The sequence below is a fragment of the Pteropus alecto genome, unplaced genomic scaffold (genome assembly GCF_000325575.1).
Source record: "Pteropus alecto unplaced genomic scaffold, ASM32557v1 scaffold155, whole genome shotgun sequence".
NCBI classification, from domain to species: Eukaryota; Metazoa; Chordata; class Mammalia; order Chiroptera; family Pteropodidae; genus Pteropus; species Pteropus alecto.
Genome location: NW_006438113.1, coordinates 15,154,410 through 15,167,438, shown reverse-complemented (window position 1 = coordinate 15,167,438; position 13,029 = coordinate 15,154,410). Strand labels below are relative to the sequence as shown.

At 33.1% G+C, this 13,029-nt stretch overlaps 1 protein-coding gene across 2 annotated transcripts in view; it reads left to right on the top strand.

Annotated features, from left to right (window-relative positions):
- Window positions 1-8,271: 8,271 nt before the first annotated feature.
- MYPN (myopalladin) overlaps window positions 8,272-13,029 on the top strand; it is a 76,428-nt gene continuing 71,670 nt past the window's right edge. The window contains exons 1-2 of one of the 2 annotated variants that reach the window (XM_006915583.1): window positions 8,272-8,339; window positions 11,544-11,662. The gene's annotated coding sequence lies outside the window, so the exon portion shown is untranslated. Of the gene's footprint in view, window positions 8,340-11,173; window positions 11,663-13,029 lie in introns of those variants that run through there. The other variant, XM_006915582.1, reaches the window with a different exon arrangement.

The window sequence follows — 13,029 nt, the reverse complement described above, 5'->3', positions numbered from 1 at the left end:
CTCTTCTGCTGACTTTAGGCTTCATTTGTTCTTCCTTTTCTAGTTTTTGAAGATGAAGCATTCAGTTGTTTATTTGGGCTCGTTCTTGTTTTTGGAGATAGGCCTGTAATGATATGAACTTTCCTCTTATGACTGCTTTTGCTGCGTCCCAAAAGTTTTGATATGTTGTACTATCATTATCATTCGTTTGTGTGTATCTCTTGATCTCCCTTGTTAAAATAACAGTATTTAAATCATCACTTTTCTTTGTATTTTGACATCTGCTCCAGTTCATCACCATCATTGGCAGCATTTATTTAGCAGATCTAAATCTGCTTTATCTATTCCACACAATATTTATACACATTGAACGTTTATTTTTAAGACAATTCAGTATCACAGGACGAGTAAGATGTCCCTCACTTTCCTAGATTTCTCTCTAAATCACTTAACCTTAACAATAGTTCTGTTTACCTAAGTTTTATACTATTCTTAAGCTGACATCCTTTCTTAGACCAGATGAGAAGATATTTACCAATATCCTCATAAAGCACATATCATAGAGTGGATATACTGCTCTGATATTTGTCACTACTCAACTTATTGGCTAAAGAAGGCTTGTTTGATACCTGGTTGTCAGATCAAATTATAATTTAAATTCTTTAGCTATGTTTAGCCCCTTGGCAGTGAGTGGGTGAGTTGAGAATTTAGAACTCAGAAGCAGATGGTTCAGGAGCATGGTAACTAGATATGAAACATTTTACCTCTGTGTCATTGGTTTTAATCTGAACTTGGTTAATCGCTATTAATGTTCTATACAGATGTAAGTGATCTGATTTGAATCTCTAATGAACAGCACCCCATGTTACAAAACTCATCACTCTTGGCACTAATTAGTATTCTTGCTATCAGCATCAGGCTAGAAGCCAAGGACTGAATCAATCTGGAAACCTGAACTGCCGCTGTGTCTGAGTCATCAGTCTAGGTGGCCCATTCAGGTTTTGGCCTTTCTTCTGAGTTTACAGCTCAATGCAACTGTGTATCCTTCACTCCCTGTGACTTCACAAGCCAGATTAAAAGATGTTTACTTAAAATATATCTTTTTATAATAATAATGCTAATAATGGTGGTTAACATTCATTGGCCACTTGCTAGGAGCCAGATATTTGTCTAAGAGTATTAACTTAATTCTCTCAGCAATCCTATGAGATAGGTACTATTATTTTCCTCATTTTTTAGAGGTGAGGAAATTGAGGCAAAAGAGATTAAATAACTTGACTCAGACTTTGCAGATAATAAGTTGTAGAGTTGGAATTTAGCTCTAGACGCAATGACTCTCTGCCTAAATATAGTATCTATTTGATTTCTTCTTTTACCATCTTACTATACCACTGATACAGATATATTTTTTAAATTCTGCAGTCAAACCAAACAAGTTACACATTAATGTTTCAACTTTAAAATTGTTAATCTTCCTGTACTAGTTATTATTATTATTTGCTTCTAAAAGAGATGATATATCTTTCTTAAATTTGATTCACATGCATCATTATTCTGAGCTTAAAGTATTTAAAGATCTGGATTTTACAATAGCCTTTATCATATCTTTTTTTCGTTGTTTGAGCTAAACATCACTTGAACTTGGAAACATTCTTTGTCCTTATCTTTCTAAATTAATAGAGAAAGGAGAATCAAATAAAATAAACCCTGCCAATCACTTCATCCCAACACAAACACAGGGAATAGGCAATCAAGCTGCCCCTTTTTGTTAACATAATTATTGGATTCTTTCCACCTACTCTTCATGCAAAATTAGAAAGCAGATAAGAATATTTTTGAAAATCTGGGTCTCTATGTTATGAGATTTCCCATAGTAGTTAGAAAGGAAGTTTTTTTTAATAATTTTTTTATTTTTCAATTGCAGTTGAGATACAATATTATATTAGTTTCAGGTGTATAACATGGTGATTAGACATTTATACATCTTACAGAGTGATCATCCTGATAAGTCTAGTACCCATCTGACGCTATACATAGTTATTACAATATTATTGACTATATTCTTTATCTATACTTTATATCCCCATGACTATTTTGTAACTACCAATTCATACTTCTTAATCCCTTTCCTTTTTTTACCCATTCCCACAAACTCCCTCCCATCTGGCAACCATCAAAATGTTCTCTGTATCTATGAGTTCATTTTGTTTATTTTGTTCTTTAGATACCACATGTAAATGAAATCATATAGTATTTGTCTTTTTTTTTTCTGACTTACTTCACTTTACACTAGCACAATACCCTCTAGGTTAATCTATGTTGTTGCAGATGGCAAGATTTCATTCTTTCTTATGGCTGAGAAATATCCTATTGTATGTATGTACTACCTCTTCTTTATCTGTTCCTCTATTGATAGACACCCAGGTTGGGATGCTCAGCAAGAGCTATGGGGCATGTTGAAGCCAGATGCTGCTTGTTTCAGCTTTGTGAAACTTTGAGAGATTTTAGGAAAGTCTGAGCCAAAACAGGCCATTTATATGGAAAAGCCACTGGAGGCAGCTTGAGTGGGCCCACAAATTGGGAGGGGCAGGATCTCAGGGAATCATCTGGGCAGGGCACCCTGTGTTAGCCAGGTCGATAGAGACTCATATGGTGCATTCCTGTGCCTGCACGCAGGGAAGAGAAAGGGCTCAACAAAGAAACAATGGATTCTACCTGCACTTCTGTCTGGGAGACAGCTGCCCCTCCAGCCCTCGTCCTAGAGCCAGTCAATTCAGTTCTTCCCCATATGTCCCTGACACTTTTCAAGCTGCTACCCCAGTGCTGGCATGACTGGTGAGTCAGTGAATAAGTCCATGAAATTCTCACAGACATCCATCTTACTCAGCCACAAACTTGTCTAGTTTTCATAGCCAGAGGTTTTGGAGACTTCTCTTCCTGGCACTGGAACCCTGGGCTGGGGGCCCATAGGGCCAGGACCCCTCGCTCCTCTGGGGGGACCTCTGCAGTGGAAATATCCCTCTTGATTCTCAACTCGATTCTCATAGTCATAGAACCAACCTGTTTGCATTTCTGCCCCTCTTAGTAGTCTCAAGGTGGCCTCTTATGTATGTCTCCAATTGTAGGACTTCTTTTCAGCCAGACCTCAGGTGACTCCCAATGATGGTTGCCTTGTAGTTTAATTGTGGTAGTGAGAGGAAGCAAGTACAGAGTTTACCTACTTGCCATTCTGACCAGAAGTCCAGGGAGGAAGTATTTAGTACATTGAAATAAATAACCTTTAAAATAAAGTTCACGAGCAATTAGATCATTTTAATGAAGAAAATCTGGTTCTCACAATAGTTTTCTTAAGATTTAGTAAAATATTCTTTTACTATTCTTTTACTATTACCAACTAGTAATAGAAAATAATCTACAATCACTTTTTATGTTTCTTTAGTTGTCTTCTATACTCAGCACCTCAAATCATGTTGTAAGTCTTATTTGGCACATATTTATCGCTCCAGCTTTACTAATAGATAAAATTTAAGGTGTTCCCCAAAATAGCTCTTTTTAAACTAAACTAGTAATGTAAACTTAATAATGTAACTATAATGCAAATGAAATCTGGGTTTTGCTACTGATTTACATTTACATGTAGCATGGCCATTCTAGTGCTTAATATTTTTTTGTACAAAATAATCATAATAAAAACCAACTTTGAGGGCAATAGTGTTGTTCTGTAATTGTTGTTGTTTTTTATTAGAGCATAATAACTTCAAAAATGTGACTACAAGTAACTTCAAAAAATATGAAATATTAAGTAAATGTCTACCTAAAATATAATAACTATATGGTCTCTCATGCTTAATTTCACTATGTCTGGTAACTTGCAGATAGACATGCACAGAGAGAATTGTTTATTATTTATTTTTGATTCAGTTCCTTTAAGTTGTTTTTTTGACAGTCAGAGATAGTGAATCATCTGGATTTCCAAGGACTTGGAAGGACTTTTAAAGAAGTCACTAAATCAACATAATCCCAGTATCACTAGAGTTCTCCTTCTTATTACTCTACATCTTCTGAGTGCTTTTTTTTCTTTCAAATTTATTTCTAAATGCATTACTAATAAGCATTGATGCCTTTGAAAGGTGGTGTGGTGTAGTGGAGAAAAACTTGGGCCTTGGCGTCATGTAGACCTAGGTGTGAATCACAGCACTGAATGGCTCTGATCTTCAGTTTACTCCCCTATAAAAAAGAGATAATGGTATAGTATACCTTGGACAATCTCAAGGTGTACTTCCTGAGACTTTTTCAGATCCCTAAATTTGTAAAAACTATAATAGCATATAATTTTTTTCAGTTTCATTCCCTATAAAATGGAAATAATGACCCATACTTCCTGGATTGCTCTATTAAATTTGATTATATATTACATATGAACAACAAAGCTTGGTTTGTGTGGACATGAAGCTGGGTCAGCTAAGGTCACTCAGAGAGCTAAGTAGTTTATTTTGGCTTTGGTGTCAGTCACAAATAGTTGAAATCTTGATCTAAATAGAAAAATACTATGTGCGTTTTAGGTGTACTCTTTATTTCTAGGAAAACAGAGAGTTCAGTCTGTGACTTGAACTGGGATCCCAAAAACCAGGGCATGAACATGGACAGAATTGCCTCTCAACTATGGGCTGTAGGGTCCTGAAGTTCAAAATTCAAGATAACAATCTGTGGAAGCAAAAAAATCTGATTTTATGAGGTAGACAAAAAACAAGAGCCTGATATAAAACAAAGATTGTGCAAAGATGGTCAGGAAAAATAGTAGTAAGCTAGTTCAGGAGAATGAAAAGGTATAAAAGTGCTTCTTGTGGAACACTTATGTAAAAACTCTTGGGTAAGGTGGGTACTGTAAATAGCCCCAAGCTTTTTCCAAAAGCAAGGGTCTCCCATTTCAATTATCTCAGGAATTATGAGCATTCACTGAACCAAAGCACAAATAGTTGCTTATTGTATGAGTGGTGCACAATGTATATCCCCAATCATTTTGAGCTCCCTTCCTCATTTGAATTAATGCTTGATAGTATTTATGTGTTAAAATAATATAATTTGCTCTTTTCTGGCACACAATAAGTGTTCAGTGTTAATATAATTTGCTCTTTTCTGGCACACAATAAATTTAGAATAACTCAACAATTAATATATCATACACATGGCATGCTATGGACAAACATTTGTTACGTATCTACTTTGTGCCATGCCTTCAGGTGGCTTGTAGAGAACCTTTTTAATGGCTCTGATTCCCAAGAAGTTGATTTAGTTAAATAAATAAAGGATAAATACATAAATGAAAAAAGTTTAATTAGGTAATATAAGAAATGTTGCAACCACTAGTTGTTTGATTTTACAGTAGCTGGAAGAAACTGTGAACAAAAGCAAGGAGAAAAAAGAAGGCAAGGAAATATTGGTAGAACTTTTTGGTGGGTGACAAAAATTTCTTTTGAATGGCAAGTAAGACCAGAAAAGTTGTTTATATTTTATAGGCTCAGGATTATCACATTTCTAATTATACCAAGGCTTTTCTTCTTTTTTGTTGAAATTTTAACAATATTGTTAGGCCAGTGGACTGTCTACAAATAGATTTATTCCCTGCTCAGTTTATACTGTGATAAATTTTTGTGCTTAACTTCTCTGTGATATTGTCTGTTTACTGATCCCTTTAATTAACATATCACCCACATTTTCAGTTAAAGCTTCTTGTCTAGGCTAGAAGACGAAGAGAGAGAGTCTCTAAGATATTAACAGGAGACCTTGTTTAGACTAGGTTTTAACTAATTCATTCTAAGTTTTTAAAGAAAAGCAATTAATTGTGTAATAAGCAAAATGAATGAAAAAGCAAAACAAAAAAAAGGTTTTCTAGGTCTTCTTACATTAAAGTATGTTTCCTTTATTTCACAGGAAGTTTGCTAAAGCAAGAAAACACCAAATAGAGAGATCCATATGCAAATTAAAACGTGTATTTGGCTAGGGATATAAAATGCGAATTCTTTTTGAATTTTTCCTGGCTTATATTCTCCAAGCTCATCCTCTCTACTCTTCCTTCCTTGACAAGAAGTTGCTCCCATTCACCATTTACTAATTTCATGATTGTTTTCATGTAATAAAATGATAACTTTTTAAAAATGTGTATGAGCCCTTGCTATTTCAGTCAACCAATTTTATCGAGTCTTCTTTGTGAAAATAGCCCTAGATTAGTCATATACTATTTTTCTGTTCTCTTCTTGCTTCTGTTAAATAAATATCAAGACTCTAAAATCAGATTAATAGCTTTAATAACCCTTTGCCCATCAATACATATGAAAATAATAGTGAATTTCCTTCTTTGGGTGATTTTTGTTTTTTAAACTAACCTGCATAATTCTTCATGAGAAGGCAATGGGGACTAATGAAAAGAAAATACGTTTTAAACAAATAGGTCTAGTTTGAACTTACCCAGCCATGTAGCTCACTGGTTGAGTAACCGAGATAGCTAAACTTCTTTAAGCTTTAGTTTCCTCCTTGTAATAGCAGAGAACAATACCTTACAGAGTTAATATGATCAGTAAATAAGAGATGACCGAGGCTGCCCCCAGGCCTAGAGTATATTTGGAAAAAATGTTAATTTCCATTTCCCTTCTTTCACATCATTTGTTTTAGTGTGATTATTTGGGTCATGCGTAAGAACACTGAACTTTATTTTCAGCTTTCTGAGATGTCAGTGCTGCACAAAAATAGAATCTGAGTGGAATTGCCCAGAGCCTGGCATACTGGCATTTAAGATATTTAGTGCTAAGGTTATGAAGAAAGAATATTCCAATTATTATTTTTCTACCCCTACCTTAAAAAAAAATTTATTGACCTGTGTTGATGTGCTGAAAAATAACACCAACACATATAAATTTTCTTTCAAAAGAACAAAGCTCTTAAATTGTCTTTGCATAATGACTATCATAAGTAGAAACAAAAAGAGTAGATCTGTCAAAGCATCCAGACTTCCTTATAATGTCCTACCTTTAAGCATTAATGCCTACTGCTTTGGTCTGCGTATCAATTCATGTTCTCAGCTAAAATTTGCAGATCTGAAAGCATTTGGTTTTTTTCCTTCTATATTATTTCTTTTTTTGTTTGTTTATTTAGCCATACAAAAGAATTTCAAAGTTTGTTTCGGTCAGAAAAATCATAAACTTAAAATTCTACATTGTGTTCCTTTAAAATACGAAAAGAGAGAGTATGTTTTATGTTCATTTTCATCTTTCCTTTAAAAAAAAATACTTTAGAAATGTGAACATTTAAATATTTGCAGTGGTTATAAGCATAAATTTAAAGTTAGCCTTAGATTTAATCCTGGCTCAGTCACTTAGTCATTGTGTGACCTTGGGCAAATTTTTAACCTCTTTCTAAGCCCCTAGTCTCAACTGTAAAAGGAAAAGTATAGCATTATTTACCTCACATATTGTTGAAGAACTACATAAAATAAAGCACAATGTCCATAAATATTTAAGCATAATGCCTAGCACATAGCTAAGGAATTTTACCTTATTTTTATTGAGATGATATATTTATAAGTGTGTTAATATAATCATTTATTAATGTGGTAAGAAGTGGGAATCATCTGTACACCTTCAGGAGTATATACTTAATACTAATTGTTTTTAAATTTCTTCAGTAACAATGATAATCACAGGATGCTCTTTTAAAAAATTCTGGGAACATATTTTCTTCTTGGAAATAATACTTTCTATAAAATGTAAACTTTAACGTGTGCTACATAACCAAAACACAAGTAAAGGAAACCTTATTGTGTTTTCACAGAAATCACATAGTAAAGCTATCATCTCATTACTCTAAAATTGGGAGAGCAAACATTTGCATTATAATAATTGATTGTTATCCCATATTTACTTTAATAAATATATTTACTATCTTTTCAGTTTTTTATCAAATAAAGATATTTACACATGTCATATGCATCTTGTGTATGGATATTATGTGCATTCCTTATGCTTTATTTCTTAAAATTTCATCGTTATTCTTTTCATCTAGTCTAAAGAAATATCAAGAAAGTCTGTTTCTTTAGTCATCTTAGTCATTATCCACCCACACCATCCCTCCAGGCTAAAAACATCGTGCAGACTGAGTTATTAAAGTTGATCTGAAAGAGCAATCTGTTCTAAATGGCTGTCCCTGGATCTGCCACGGAACCCTGTAAATACCCTTCATTGCTCTGGTGGGGCAGTATCGCATTTCCTTCATGCTACTTTTGTGGCTGACACAAGTTAGGCAGTGAGATTTGGGCTTTGGATGATCCTGGTTGATTGATAAAGGAATGGTGCTTCTTCTCAAAACAGGTAACCACAAATTTATTTTTTAGTATAATGTTTGAAAATAAATATTCTGTTTATACTTTTTTTAAATGTTTTTGTTTTTTAAACTAAATCAATTTTGAACTCATCTTTTAAAATATATTTTTAGCTTTAGTTTTCGGCAAGCGTTTCAATATCATTTAGATGACAGAATTCTATTTCAATAGAATTTAATTGTGTTTCTCAATTACATTGTATCGTGGGATTTGTATAAGACCCTCTATGATCCACCACACATATATTGTTTTGGATGGTAATGAACTTGTCTCTGGTGTGAGTATTGGAAAACACATACATGCCTCTGTTCTTTTTTTATATATTATTAAACTTATTGGAGTGACATTCGTTAATAAAATCGTATAGGTTTCAAGTGTACAAGTCAATAATATGTCATACATATATTGCATTGTGTGTTTACCACCTGAAGTTATTTAAAAATAAGACATGGAGGGTTTTTTTCTTTTTCATTTGATCCTGGAGAGGGGTACCTCAATATAAATCTAGAAACTTCAAGCAAAACATATTGAATCTTTGGTATATGTGAGTGATTTTTTTTTTTAAAGAATTAGAATCTATAGCAATATGGAAAATAGCAAATACAAAAATGTTATATAAATCCACTAGCACAAAAATCCTCACATGCTTATTCTCCAAGTGAAGACTTCCTCTATCACAGATCTTCCAGATTCCTTGACATTCTTGTGGATCATCCCAATGTGAGTAAATTGTTTCTGTAGCTGAGTGATTGAATTTAAAAAAAAAAAAACAGCTGAAGGCAAGCACAGGATCATGTTCAAACTACAATAAACACATGTGTTGGATGGGTCACTTGACTTTATGGAACAGGCATAAGACATGTAATTTTGTGTTTGTTTGTCACTTATGAAATTTTTTAACTATGCTGGATTTTTTTTAAAGCTTTAAAAATTATTCTTCATACCAGTGAACCCTGGTAAAATTTGAACTAGTAGGTTTGTGATAATTAATGTTTATATAATTAGTACTGATGATACACAGGGTAGGGGCAGAAACTAATTTTAAATATCTAAAACCTAGAATATAATTCTGATGTATGGTAAGCAATGTGTTCACTGTTGCTGAATATTATTTATTTAAAATATTCATATCCAGCCTTTTTTCAAAGAGATCAAAAATTTTTGTATAGTATCTGTATATGAAATGTTACAATAAATATGAGAAGAGAAAGATTACTACTATTCAGAAATTCTTCGGCTCATTTCTATAACTCTTTTATGCATTTTAAACCTATTTTAAATTTTTCTATTGATTCCTAATTCCACTGCCCAACCAACTCTATTTTATCTTTCAGTAGGGGTCTCCTCCCACCTTAGTATTATTCTATACCTGGGCGAAAAGTGAAATACCAGGCTTATCATGGCACAGTTTACAGGGAACTAGAGATGTGTTCACGTGCAATGTGTGTAAGCATTTTCCTTTGGAAAATCAAACTGTAGCACATCTATTAGCCATCTGAAACCAAAGTTCCACTTCCCATGTCTCTACCGAAGAACTAGCAGCACTTATATTGATTATACCCCAAGATGTGAGCAGGATAGTGGGGAAAGATTTTCTCTTTAAATATAAAAAAATTGTTGAAACATGTACATAAACTGAAAATGCAGAAACATAATTAAATACTGTTGATGTTAACATCAGCACAAGATTAGATAAGTAAGCAAGTGAACTTGTACATTGAGGATCTGAATTACTGTGGTAATGAAAATAACCTATACATATAATTCGGTTCTTCTTGTACCCTTTTCAGTCCTCTGTAATAGTTCTTTTGACTTGGCTAATTTAGAAGTTTTTCTCAATTTTTTTTCATTTTTCTCATGTAAATAAAAAACTCCATAACAAAAGATGTAATGAAAACTCTGATGTGATCACAATAAACAAAGAAACTTTATCTTTCAATATCCTATAGGGAGTCTCAAGATGATTGAAAAGGGTAAAAAAAAAAAATCTTAGTAAATTCCATGAGGTCAGAAATTTTGGTATATTTTGTGCACAGCTTTATACCTAGTACCTGGTACATAGTAGACATTATGTAAATATTTGTCAAATGAATGAATGGAGAGGATCCTACGAGCAGCTATGTCATTTAATTAAGAAAACTAGATTTAAACCAATGTATTTCATGCTATTCAAATCAAAGAATGATCCTTTTAAAAAATAACCAATGGCATTTATCTGAATTTTCAAAACCCAATCTTCTACCAAGATTGATGATATTACAGCTCTCTTAAACTGTACTAAGCTATGGGTTAACTTTTTCTTTCCAAATTCACATTCTGAAAATGAGTAAAAATATCCAAGAACCTGTACTTTAATAAAGTCAATTTTTAAGCAGATGTTGGTTTTGTTAAGGATTCTTTTTTATTGATTGATAGTGCTTATGAAAGAAGACACCTGGCATAGAATAATATACAAAAAAAAGTTATTCCAGGTACTAACACATGAATAGGAGTACTGTATTATGTTATATAGTAATTTTGACTTTTAAATAGTATCTGATTAGTTTTTTCCGAAGACTTTTGTTCAAACTAACTTGCTGGGTTTATTTTCAGGTTGATGGTTTTTTCCTGTCCATCTTTTCTGTGATCTCTGATTAACAATCTTTAACATTAGTTATCTTTTCTGCTTTTGCTTAGGCTTTGAACAGTTTAAAAACTCTCAGCTTTATATTGGCTTATTTGTTTTACGGCCAAATTTTCTAAAATGTATCGGTGATTGAAGGAGAATAAATTTCTCATTAATTAAAATAAAGCTCTAAAAATTTAAGAAGTTTGCTATATTTCAAAAATAGTGGCATTTTCTTTGACAGATGGAATGTGGTTTGATGAATTTAGTATTAATTTCAAATATAAATTAATAAACAACTTGGGTCTCTAACTAGAAGGAAAATTCTATAGGTAGAAAAACTGGTTGACCCTCACCACCCATAGGTGTTGTACTGCTATGGAATCCCTTTGCTCAATTTTCTCCTGTCCAATCAGGTGGAATGTTTGACAGGCACATGGTTTATACAGCTCAAAATAACTTGGGACCTGTGAGCTGACAAATGCTCTGGCTCCGGTGGTGACAGGTTGTCCAGCTTCTTACAGCCATCTTCACTGAAACTAAGGTTAACTCCTCACTCTCTATGGACGGCTACTTTCTATTTCCAAGGGCGTGAAGAATTTTCTTTTTCTCCTGAGTTTTCATCTAAAAGTTCTCCTTGGATAATTATCATCACAGTGGAGTGCCTGGGTTGGACATACTCATCTGGGTCAACTTAAAAAAGAAAGGTAATGTTCAGATTTAAATTCTCAAGTGTGTTTTGATAACAGGACACTGACAATGGGAAAAGGGATATTTCAGAGACCTAATTACTGTTGTGTAGGGGGAAACCTAGGATAACTTTATAATTATGTATAATAAAACAAAATTATGTGAAAAATAAAATTTTCTACATGTAAAGATTTTGGAGGGGGTTGATGAAGTTTACAGAGATTACGACTTACTTGGGTCCTAAGGAAAATATCTCAACAAAGGAAGTCATGACAAGCTGCATGTATCATTGGCTTTTTCCACACACTCATTTATTAAAATAATCGTGTTTGTGTAGAGATTATGTGTACAATGCCTATTTCCTTTTTAAAGGAAATCAAATCTAAAATAATATGACTCCACAGTGAAAGACTTTCATTTAAAATTTTTTTATCATGTAAGAGGATATGCTTGCTATATTTAGTATTGGGAGATCTGCTCCCTGGATTAATGTACACAACAGCTGCAGAAAGTCTTGCTCAAAGGACATAGCTCTTTCTTTCTCCTTTCTCTCTCTCTCTTTCTCTGTCCCTCTTTCTCTGTCCCTCTGTTTCTCTGTTTCTTTCTCTCTCTCTCTTTCTTATCTTCTCAATGCTGCTGTCTTCCCCCTCACCCACACACACACACACACACACACACATTCATTCATTCATTCTTTTTCTCTCTCTCTCTCTCTCTCTCCCTCCCTCCCTCCCTCCCTCCCTCTCAGCTACATTAGAAAGACACTTAACAGTCACTGGCAAACATTTGGCCTGGTATATTGCACTATCAGCAGTAACTAAATGCACATATTAAATTATATTTTAAAACCATATAAGCAAAGAAAAAGAGAACATGGGTTAATCTGTATTTCTATTCCCAAAAATTTAATGTTATGGTAATGATGCTGCTAAATTTTGTTATCTTATCAACAGATTTTTACACAATCTTGTCAAAGATGTTAGCATCCATCAGTCTGAAAGAAACAAAACAGCTATCTTACTTTCTCTAAAAATTATTATGATTCAATTACTTTCACATTGGTAATGATGAAATGAATTCTATAAGTTCTAAATTAAAAAATTATCATAATTTTTTAGTCTCTCCTTAATAATAACTTTTAAGTTCACATAAAGTCCATAATCCTTTTCTAGGAAGTTGAGAATGTCTATACTTATAGATATAACAAACACATTTTAAAACACAAATTAACATATGCTGTCTGACACATGATTTAACAGGCAAAATATTTAAAATCAAGACCATTCCAAGAAATTTGAAATATATAGACACCACACTTACTTTGTCAAGAGACAAAATTATAAACATTACAGAATCTTATAATAATGGACTATGAAACAAACAA